The sequence below is a fragment of the Myxine glutinosa genome, chromosome 2, assembly GCF_964187855.1.
Source record: "Myxine glutinosa chromosome 2, kmMyxGlut1.1, whole genome shotgun sequence".
NCBI lineage: Eukaryota > Metazoa > Chordata > Myxini > Myxiniformes > Myxinidae > Myxine > Myxine glutinosa.
Genome location: NC_136262.1, coordinates 13629549 through 13641357, shown reverse-complemented (window position 1 = coordinate 13641357; position 11809 = coordinate 13629549). Strand labels below are relative to the sequence as shown.

General features: G+C 47.6%; 1 protein-coding gene across 1 annotated transcript in view; it reads left to right on the top strand.

Annotated features, from left to right (window-relative positions):
- Nucleotides 1-4768: 4768 nt before the first annotated feature.
- Nucleotides 4769-11809, top strand: part of LMO4 (LIM domain only 4) — a 79607-nt gene continuing 72566 nt past the window's right edge. Inside the window, exon 1 of the mRNA XM_068108713.2 lies at nt 4769-5146. The gene's annotated coding sequence lies outside the window, so the exon portion shown is untranslated. The remainder of the gene's footprint in view (nt 5147-11809) is intronic.

Genomic DNA, 11809 nt, shown 5'->3' with positions numbered 1-11809 from the left:
GTGTCTAAGTGCCCACCTTCCTATGTTTCCCTCTTGTCCCTGTAATCTAACCTTTTCCGCCTTAATATAACCTCCTCCGGAGGTCTTGAGAACTGAACCCCTGGTGTCGTATTGTGTCATTATAACCCAGCCGGGTGTCTTCTCTTTCCTATTGAGCCAGCGTAGCGCGATTAGTCAACATTCGGGCACAATCGGGTAACTTGTACGGATACGGCGGCCATCCCGCTCGGCCCACCATACCATCAAAGTCGTATCTGTAACAATACTCTCATGAACAATGTCCATTAGAAAAACTGACGTCTGCATCTTGTTCATATCAACAAGGCTGTAGACTTCTTATATAGGGATGGCGCGGACACTCCATTGGCTCAGCTCAATACAACCTCAATCCTCAAAACAATTTACCAAGATAAAACTTATAAACTACCCACCACTCATCTGCGGAGAATTCCCAGCCCAATAACACTGATTATACTTTGGGACGTCATCGCTGAATCAGAAAATTGAGATCCAAAAGTTCCCATTTATCATTGATATTATTATTATCATTGATTATTATTATTATTATTATTATTATTATTATTATCATTATTATTATTATAATTAGTAGCGTGGATCAGCTCGCAACGCTCGCCTCACCACACGTCGCTGCAGAGGCACAGGCTTGTTTTAACAGAAGATAATGGCCCTGTTGCATAAAACTCCCTGAACCTTAGGGAAGGATTTTCCTTATGGTACACTGTAATTCCTTAGCTCAGCATTTCCATAAGACGCTTGTTATACACGACATGGCCAAAAGTATGCGGATACCCAAACATCACACATCTCATTCCAAATTAATGGGCATTAATATGGAGTTGGTCCTCCCTTTGCTGCTATAACAGCCTCCACTCCCCTGGGAAGGCTTACCACTAGATGTTGGAACATTGCTGTGGGAATTTGCTTCCATTCAGCCACAAGAGCATTAGTGAGGTCGGGCACTGATTTTTGGAGATTATGCCTGGCTCGCAGTCGGCGTTCCAATTCATCCCAAAGGTGTTCGATGGGGTTGAGGTCAGGGCTCTGTGCAGGCCAGTCACGTTCTTCCACACCGATCTCGACAAACCATTTCTGTATGGACCTCGCTTTGTGCACGGGAACATTGTCATGCTGAAACAGGAAAGGGCCTTCCCCAAACTGTTGCTACAAAGTTGGAAGCACACAATCATCTCGAATATCATTGTATGCTGCAGTGTTAAGATTTCCCTTCACTGGAACTATGGGGCCTAGCCCAAACCATGAAAAACAGCCCCAAACCATTATTCCTCCTCCACCAAACTTTACAGTTGGCACTATGCATTCGGGCAGGTAGCGTTCTCCTGGCATCCGCCAAACCCAGATTCCTCCGTTGGACTGCCAGATGGTGAAGCGTGGTACATCACTCCAGAGAACGTGTTTCCACTGCTCCAGAGTCCAATGGTGGCGAGCTTTACACCACTCCAGCCAACGCTTGGCATTTCGCATGGTGATCTTAGGCTTGCGTGCGGCTGCTCGGCCATGGAAACCCATTTCATGAAACTCCCGACGAACAGTTGTTGTGCTGACGTTGCTTCCAGAGGCAGTTTGGAACTCGGTAGTGAGTGGTGCAGCCGAGGACAGATAATTTTTACGCATTATGCGCTTCAGCACTCGGTGGTCCCGTTCTGTGAGCTTGTGTGGCCGACCACTTTGTGGCTGAGTTGTGGTTGCTCCTAGACGCTCCTAGACCGGGGCAGCTCGAGCAGGGCAGAAATTTGACGAAACGACTTGTTGGAAAGGTGGCATCCTGTAAAAATTCAACAACCTCTGGGATACCATCCTCGTGTCCTCAACTAGAGCAACAGTAATGTACCCAATGAACCTAACTCTGTTTGATTCAGAAACGCCAATTTTTTTGTTTGCATACATGGTCGAGGCTCATGGAAGAGCTACTATAGCAGAATGGAAGGAAACAAAATGTGAAGGGGAACACCAACAGCAGTGTGGAAGTGAGAGTGAGATAAAGGGGAGGGGGAGAAGGACACATGGAGTGAGCAAGCAAGGGAAAGTGGGGATGCAACAGTAAAGGAACAAACCAACTGACAACTAATAAACGAAAAGAGGTGAGAGGGAGGGGGAAGGGAGGAAAAATTTGAAATTACCTGGAAAAAGGGAGTGCTTGGGAATGGAAGGAGGGGTGGGGATGGGGATCACAGCCTGGGAAAAGTGGAGTGCATGGGAATGGGGGTGCGGGTTGGATGTCGGGGGTTGAAATCGAAAAGGGGGATGCTTGGGACTGGGGCAATTCACAATCTGGATAAGGAGAGTGCTTGGGATTGGGAGAAGGGGAAAATCACAAGCTGGGAAAATGGGTTTGCTTGCGAATGGGAGAGATGGGGGGGGGGGGGGGGGCGGGAGGGGCGGATTCATAATCTCGAAAAGAGGGGGGGGTGGAATCATAATCTCTAAAGGGGGGGGGTGGAATCATAATCTCGAAAAGGGGGGGGGGGGTGGAATCATAATCTCGAAAAGAGGGTGCTTGCGAATGAGAGAGGGGGGGGGTCATCATCTCGAAAATGGGGGTGCTTGCGAATGAGAGAGGGGGGCATCATAATCTCGAAAAGGGGGAGTGGAATCATAATCTCGAAAAGAGGGGGGGTGGAATCATAATCTCGAAAGGGGGGGGGTGGAATCATAATCTCGAAAGGGGGGGGTGGAATCATAATCTCGAAAAGAGGGGGGGGGTGGAATCGTAATCTCTAAAAGGGGGAGGTGGAATCATAATCTCGAAAAGAGGGGGGGGCGGATTCATAATCTCGAAAAGTGGGGGGTGGAATCATAATCTCTAAAAGGGGGGGGGGGTGGAATCATAATCTCGAAAAGAGGGGGGGGTGGAATCATAATCTCGAAAAGGGGGGGGGTGGAATCATAATCTCGAAAATGGGGGTGCTTGCGAATGAGAGAGGGGGGGGATCATAATCTCGAACAGGGGAGTGCTTGGAAATGGGAGAGTGGGAATTTACAATCTGGGAAAAAGGGAAAGGGGGGAAATCACAAATTGGGAAGAGAAGTGTTTGGGAATGGGAGAGGGGGGAAATCACAAACTGGGAAAAAGGAAAAGGGGGCTGTTTGGGAATGGGAGAGGAGGAAAATCACAAACTGGGAAAAGGGGGTGCTCGGTTATTCCATTGATCCATAACTTTTGGTCCGTCTTTTAGAGTTCCGTTTGGGTTACAAAAGTTGCTAATGATTTGGGTTCTGTATAAAATATTCTGTAACATGTAAATCATAATGTGCGATAACTCAGAGGTCATGGATCATGACCACAGACAAATTTCATTTTTATGCGAACCGAAGGTAGATCGAGAACCAAACAACCTACCGACTCCACCCACCCACACCTCATCCGCACACCTCATCCACATCGCATCTCACCCACCTCATCCACTTCGCACCCCACCCACCTCATCCACAATGCATCCCCACCACCTCCTTCACACCGCATCCCCACCACCTCCTCCACACCGCATCCCCACCACCTCCTCCACACCACATCCCCACCACCTTAACCACACCGCATCCACGCTGCATACCCACCACCTCATCCACACCACATCTCCAACCACCTCATCCACACCTCATCCACACCGCATCCCCACCACCTCATCCACACCGCATCCCCACCACCTCATCCACACCGCATCCCCACCACCTCATCCACACCGCATCCCCACCACCTCATCCACACCGCATCCCCACCACCTCATTCACACCGCATCCCCACCACCTCATCCACACCGCATCCCCACCTCCTCCTCCACACCGCATCCCCACCACCTTAACCACACCGCATACACACTGCATCCCACCCACCTCATCCACATCGCATCCCATCCCACACACCGCATCCCATCCCACACACCGCATCCCATCCCACACACCGCATCTCATCCACCTCATCCACACCGCATCTCCACCCACCTCATCCACACCACATCCCACACACCGCATCTCATCCACCTCATCCACACCGCATCTCCATCCACCTCATCCACACCACATCCCACACACTGCATCTCCACCCACCTCATCCACACCGCATCTCCACCCACCTCATCCACAACACATCCCACACACCGCATCTCATCCACCTCATCCACACCGCATCTCCACCAACCTCATCCACACCACATCCCACACACTGCATCTCCACCCACCTCATGCACACCCCATCTCCACCCACCTCATCCACACCCCATCCCACACACTGCATCCCACCCACCTCATCCACACCGCATCTCCAACCACCTCATCCACACCACATCCCATACACTGGATCCCACCCACCTCATCCGCACCGCGTCCCACCCACGTCATCCACACCGCATCTCCAACCACCTCACCCCCACCGCATCCCAACCACCTCACCCCCACCGCATCCCAACCACCTCATCCACACCGCACCCCACCACACCTACCCACACCCTCACTCCATGTAAAGTGCGTGCGCGCGCGCACACACACACACACACACACACACACACACACACACACACACACACACACACACACACACACACACACACACACACACACACACCATAACATAAGCCGAACCCGTCGATCCGCCTTATACATACCACAGGTAAACAAGAAGGCGGATTGCGAGATGAGGTGGAACCATTTCATCTGAGTGCCATCAATGGTCCGACTACAGCCAATGGGCGCCGAGTTGAGATTCCTATAAAGAAGCGTGGTCGTTTCGCTTGTTATGCATGAAGTATGAAGTGCTGGCTCGCAGGTGGAGGTGAAAGGTAGAAAACCGGATGAAGCCTTTAGTTTGAGGTTTCGGGGGTCGTGGGCAGGGAGAGGGGGATATCGCAAGTCCTGGGGTTCACAAGCCGTTACCGGGTGGAGCTGCAGTGTAGTTCTGGCTGTTCCGCGGAGACACCCGAGGGAGACACCAGGGCAGAGAAATCGGTGTTTGTGTGTGTGTTCCGCACGGAGACACGCTCTACCCCTACCCTCTAGTCATCCCTACGATTCTCCATTTCTCCTCCACTCGAGCACACCGACTACGATACCCTCTCTTCTCGAGCACGCGCTGTTACTTACACCTTTACTCTCCTCGCTTCTCAGGCACGTACAGGTATGTTAAACCGTCCGGTGTCGCACGTAGACCATTTGGAGGATTTATTTACATTTATCGCGTCTTTTTAAAATCTGTACTTCGTGTAATTATGTATTTCTAGTGAATAATCCGTATTAACTGAAGGGTCAATCCTGCCAGAACTACGATGTTGTGGCAGGGTTAAATCCCCTGAGGTTTGCGGAAGGGTTAAATCCAGCGGGGTTGCGGAAGGGTTAAATTATCGGGGTTGCGAAAGGGATAAATCCCCCAGGATTTGTGGAAGGGTCAAATCCCCCGGGGTTGGGAAGCGTTAAATCCCCCGGGGTTGGGAAAGCGTTAAATCCCCCGGGGTTGGGGAAGTGTTAAATCCACCGGGGTTGGGAAAGCGTTAAATCCCCCGGGGTTGGGGAAGTGTTAAATCCCCCTGGGTTGGGAAAGCGTTAAATCCCCCGGGGTTGGGAAAGCGTTAAATCCACCGGGGTTGGGGAAGCGTTAAATCCCCCGGGGTTGGGGAAGCGTTAAATCCCCCGGGGTTAGGGAAGTGTTAAATCCACCGGGGTTGGGAAAGCGTTAAATCCCCCGGGGTTGGGAAAGCGTTAAATCCCCCGGGGTTGGGGAAGTGTTAAATCCACCGGGGTTGGGGAAGCGTTAAATCCCCCGGGGTTGGGGAAGAGTTAAATCCCCCTGGGTTGGGGAAGGGTTAAATCTACGGGGGTTGAGGAAGGGTTAAATCTCCCGGGGTTGGGGAAGGGTTAAATCCCCCGGGGTTGGGGAAGGGTTAAATCCCCCGGGGTTGGGGAAGGGTTAAATACCCCGGGGTTGGGGAAGGGTTAAATCCCCAGGATTTGCAGAAGGGTTAAATCCCCCGGGGTTGGGGAAGGGTTAAATCCCTCGGGGTTGGGGAAGGGTTAAATCCCTCGGGGTTGGGGAAGGGTTAAATCCCTCGGGGTTGGGGAAGGGTTAAATCTCGCTGGGTTGTGGGCAGCTTGAATATCGCGCGGTTGCGGGCCTGCCAGCAGCTTAAATCCCATGAGGTTGTGGGTAAAATCCCACAGGATTGTACGCGGCTTTAATCTTGGTGGGTTGCGGGCGGCTTAAATCTCGCTGGGTTGCGGGCGGCTTAAATCCCGCTTGGTTGCGGGCGGCTTAAATCCCGCTGGGTTGCGGGCGGCTTAAATCCCGCTGGGTTGCGGGCGGCTTAAATCCCGCTGGGTTGCGGGCGGCTTAAATCTCAATGAGTTGTCGGCGGCTTAAATCCAGCGTGGTTGCAGGTGGCTTAAATCCCACAGGGTTGTGGACAGTTTAAATCCCGTGGGATTGTGGGTGGAATTGGCATATTTTCGTATGAATTTTAGTTTTTTGTGCTCCCCTCTCTCCCTCCACCCTGATTCCCCTTGACTGACTTTTGTATTTACCCATACAATCCACCTGTGCACACCTAAGGGCAACCACCAGTTTTCAACTTATTCCATCCAGCAGTTCGAGTGCATAAAAGGAACAAAAAAAAAAAAAAAAAAAAAAAAAAAACCCGACACTTCTTGAATGCAATCAGGTGATAATTCTTCTTCCTCGTTAATATACAGCACAATGCTGCATCATCGGTTGTGGGTGAGTGGTGCCACGGATGCAGTGCCCTCTGCTGGTTAGGGCAGGAATTTGGAATTTGTTCATGGTTCCGGCGATAGCTCTCACCTACTCTTCACAAAAGACATCCTTGGGATCTTTAACGTCCACCAACGAATGCTGGTAGATGGCATGCCCGTTTAACATACATCCGAGTTGCCAGTAAAACACCTCGATGATGAATTATAGCTGGGTCGGGATTCAAACCCAGTCTAGACAGCTTAGAGGTAGGTGTGTGTATCTCTAGAGCAATGGTTCCCAAACCCATGGGTGCAACTCAAATGAGGGTCGCGAGGGTGTTCCTGAGGGTCGTGGGACGGTCTCAAAAAATGAAATATTAGTGTTATAAAATAGTAATTAAAGTAGAATAGTAGTAGATAATATAGCATCTGTCATGTTTGAAATTCACGTGTTATTCACATGTAATTTATGTTTGAAGTCACATGTTATAGGTCATATGTATGGGAAACGGAAGTGACGGTTGGTTTTGGAGAGTGGAAGGAGCTAAGGAACGATGGGGTTTTTGGAGGCCTAATGGGCATGCTGTGCTGTCTTGAGATTTCAGATTAAACCGTTGACGTTACCATCAAGTACGTTTCGGGTAATTTCTGGATACAACAGCATCCATATACGCTAAATATAATAATGGTCGAGACCGTTCACGTCCAATACTTGTGCGTCAAGCAGATCAGCGAGGAGCCTGTTGTTAAGTATCGCTCTTATCTGAATGTGATATTTTAGATGGTGCTCTAATTTTTAGCGTTTTGAGCTTAATTATCGAATTCACTGTTTTTATTCGTCAAACGTTTGTTATTTAAATTAAAAATGTTTGATTTTTATACCTTCAGAACTTTTCCAGATGAGTTTTATCATTGGAGTTTATTCTATTATATTCTGTTGCCAAAATTTCTTTTTTATTCTGAATCATTCAAGAATGTACTCGAACCAATTTTTCGCATATAAGAAATTAGATTTTCACATGTGTCGACACACAATCCAACAGTCGTGCTTTCACTTGTTTACTGGAGGCTGAGATCTAGTTACTACAAACAGTAAGTATTGCTTGCATCTAACTTGTCTTTATTTACGTGTGGTTTTTGATTAATGTTGCTGTGTGTGGAGTCGAATAATATAAGAATTAATAATAATTAACTTTACAATTGGTTATTTTTAACTTTTTGAACAATTTTCAATGTTTTCTAAAAATGTTATTTATAACTTTTCATTCCAGGTCTGGTCTTTAACTGGAAAAAATGGCCCAATGCAAAACACAACTGCTGTATAAGCCTGAGTTTTTGAAATATGGCTTCACCAAGATGAGAGAAAAATCTGGGAATGTCCGACCTCGGTGTGTTTAGCGCCTGCAAGTCCTCGCCAAGAATCTATGAAGGAAAACAAATTGAAGCGTCATTTGCATTCAGTTCATCCAAACTTTGTCGAAAAGCCACTGAGTTGCTGGGAGGGCAAAGAAGAACAGGTAAAACGAAGTCGGATTGATGCTCCCTCGAGTTCAGCCTTTTCTCTGGAGAAAGCTTCTTTGGCGTCCTTTGAAGTGGCGTGGTATATTGCAAGATGCAAAAAAGCCCCATAATGTTGGAGAGGAGCTGGTGAAGCCAGTAGCAGTGGCAATGGTGAAAACTGTTTGTGGAGCAGATGTTGCCAAGAAGATTTCATCGGTACCACTTTCTGACAATAGCATCAAACATCGAATTTATCTCATTTCAGATGATATTTTGGCTCAACTGATTGTGACACTGAAAAAAAGCAGGAAAATTTTCTTTGCAGACGGATGAATCGGTAGACATTACAGGTGACGCTCAACTTGTGGCTTTTGTAAGGTACAGAGGAGAAGATGACATTCTGGAAGAATTTCTTTTCTGCAATGACCTGTCAAGTACCACCACTGGAGAAGACGTCTTTAATCAGCATGACTTGCGTTGTGCCCTGTCCATCAACATAGAACCAAACTTAGAGGAGCTTACCCACAAAATGAAGCAGTATCACGGAAGCCACAGAGAAACTCTTAGTGTAATAAAGTCTCATTTTTATGTCAATTTGTTTTTCATTTGTCCAATTAAAAATTCTTTCAAAATCATTATGTGTTGGTAATTAATTCAATAGAACTATATGAATAACACAATGTATCAAAATGATAGGTCATTAACACTGCATGTACAGCGTTTAAGGTCGCTAGGCCAGGACAAGATTGTATTCAGGGTCGCCACCATAAAAGTTTGGGAACCACTTCTCTGGAGACTAGACCATTCTGTCAGCCCATGTCAGTGATATTTGGGGGTTTCAAGCACACGCTATCGATGCTTTTTGATTGGTTATGGCTAAAGGGATAGTACCTTGAATCACTTTGACGTACCACGCATGCAGACACTGAATGATGGCTTCTCGTGTCTACCTGCCGTACTAAGCTTCAGTCCATGGAAAGAGGCATTTGTCGCCTCCTCGCTTTCCTCCGGCCCATACAGCTTTCCATGGCCATTGCTCTGTTGGCTGCCAATGTAAATTTGTTCTTGATTTCCTGCTTCTTTCCTTACCGGTGAACGATTGGGAGAATAGCTAAGAGGTATGTACACTTATTTATGAACCGTCTAGTCTGGGTTCTAATCTCGACCAAGCTGTAAACTACCATCCTGGCATCTCGTTGGCAGTGCACTGGGAGACCAATCTACCAGTATTAGTTGCTGGGTGTAAAAGATCCCATGGTTTTCTTTGTTAAGCCATCGCCGGCACTCTGAACGAATTCCAAATTCCTGCTCTAACCTACAGGAGGCACTGCATCAGCAGCGCAGCTACACGCCCAGCAAATTATGCTACTCGAAGCCTTGTGCTGCATCCGAAAGAAGAAGAAGAAGAAGCACACGGAGCAATCCCTTAGCACATCAAAACCCCACGGAGCAATCGAGCCTGTAAGTAATGTCCTGTACGTGTGGGCACTTAAAATGCGCTTGTCTATATTGTCTTTCTCTTTCGAAACCTACCTTGGTCCATCAGACTAGTCTGCTTCCGATTTGAGAATCTCATCGTGGGCAGCCATCGAAGCCGGAGTAACCGCTGTCAAACAGAGTTTTGAAAATGAGGCCAATCCAGCTTTTTGGAATACTCATGGTTGATGATCAATTGCATTACATTTCAAGAAGATGTCACATTTCAGAAAAGAGCTGATTGGCCAGAAGCAGATCTCGTTATCTCTGAACTGTCTAGCCTCGTTATCTCTCGTTATCTCTAGCGAATAAAATTTTTTTTGCAATACCAAATTATTTATCAGAATCGTTTCCAGAGCTGGCATCACTTGACATGTCACATTCATATTCAGCAGTTTCCATTGGCTGTTCTGCAAAATCATGATCTGCCAGTGCCATTCATCTTTGAAATCGTTCTTCATGTTCATGTCATTCAGCAGACTGCTTCTCCTTGAGCTCTGGGTTTTTTTTTTTTAATCAACACCTGCAATTGATCCAGTCCTCGACTCCTGCTACTGCAACACAAGCTGTCCGTCTTCTTCTTCATTATTTATCAGAGAGTGCACTAGCACTCTTTGTAGGGATGTCACAAAATCAAATGTCGGTCCCATCCGCTATATACAAAACTAAAGTTGGAGTATCTATTCTAGAAAGTTGCTTAGGCTACATATGAGAGTCCACCTGGTATGTTCCTCTGATTGTCTAGGCAGGGATCAATTTTCAGTACTCCAGACAATGGCAAAATAAACAAACAGCTAAAAACTGAGATCAGTCAAAACCGGGGAATCTTCTTCTTGTCATCATAATAATAAATCATCCCCAAACGGCATATTTCCGAGTTGCCCCTCTCAATGGTAATGACCCTGGTACCATCCGACATAGTTTTACTTGGAACAACATCCTTTGCTATCATAATTTTAATAACTTGAAAATGATTCCACGAAAATTACGCAAAACTGCATTCCTTTGTAAAGGAATAGGAAGGGAATGGATGGGTGGGCAGGACTATGACTGTCAATCAGCCAGATGGGGGCAGGGCCACTGGACACATTTGCCCTTGGGCCAATCACACCAATATGGGTAAATGGTGAAATATCAGGACATCGGTGCCAAACAAGTCACACATATTTCTGTACAGTACGTACTATTTAGAATGTTAAATCGACTATAAAGTATTATAGTGTGGCGGACACGAAAGCTCACGAAAGCTCACAGAGGTATCGCCTAATCATTCATGGTTAGGCGATACCTCTGCGCGACCTCGAGGAAGCGCTTCAGATTAGCATCATGATGCCCCTGGTCATGCCCACAAACCGTAAGATTGTCCAGATATACAAAGACATCTGTCAAGTTCTCCTTAGTAATGAGGTCGTCCATAGCCCTCTGAAAACAGGCGACCCCGTTCGTCACCCCAAAAGGTACTCGGGTGAACTGGTATAACCTTTGACCCGATTCAAAGGCAGTATAGATGCGATCGGCCCTAGAGATGGGGATCTGATGATACGCACAACGCAGATCGAGAGTGCTAAAGACTGAGTACTGGGCCACCTGTCGAACCAGTGCGTCCATCCCCAGTAGGGGGTAGGCATCCAGCTGTGTAAAGCGATTAATCGTCTGTGAATAGTCGATTACCATGCGTCTGCGATGCGCTTCACTTCGCACCACTAAGACCTGGGCCCGCCACGGCGACCGGCTAGGTTCTATGATACCTTCCTTTAAGAGCTGGGCCGTTTCCTCCTCAATGAATTGCGCGTCTGCTCGTGAGTAGCGCCGTGATTTTGCCGCTACAGGTGTGCAGTCAGTGGTCATGTTGGGGAACAGCGAAAGAGGCTCAATTTCCATTCCTGCGAGTGCACACACAGCAAGCGTGTCAGTCCCACCAAATTCCATTTCCAAACGTCCATGTCGCTTAAGAAAATCATGTCCTAACAGAATGTCAGCACATAAAGCAGGTAAGACCATGAGATGTACATCTGGAAACATGCGTCCCTTTATCACAAGCTTCAATCGACATTCCCCTTTTGTGCTGAGCCTAAGCCCTTGGGAGGCCATAAAGATCCGTCGTGTTGTCCCAAGGACCGGC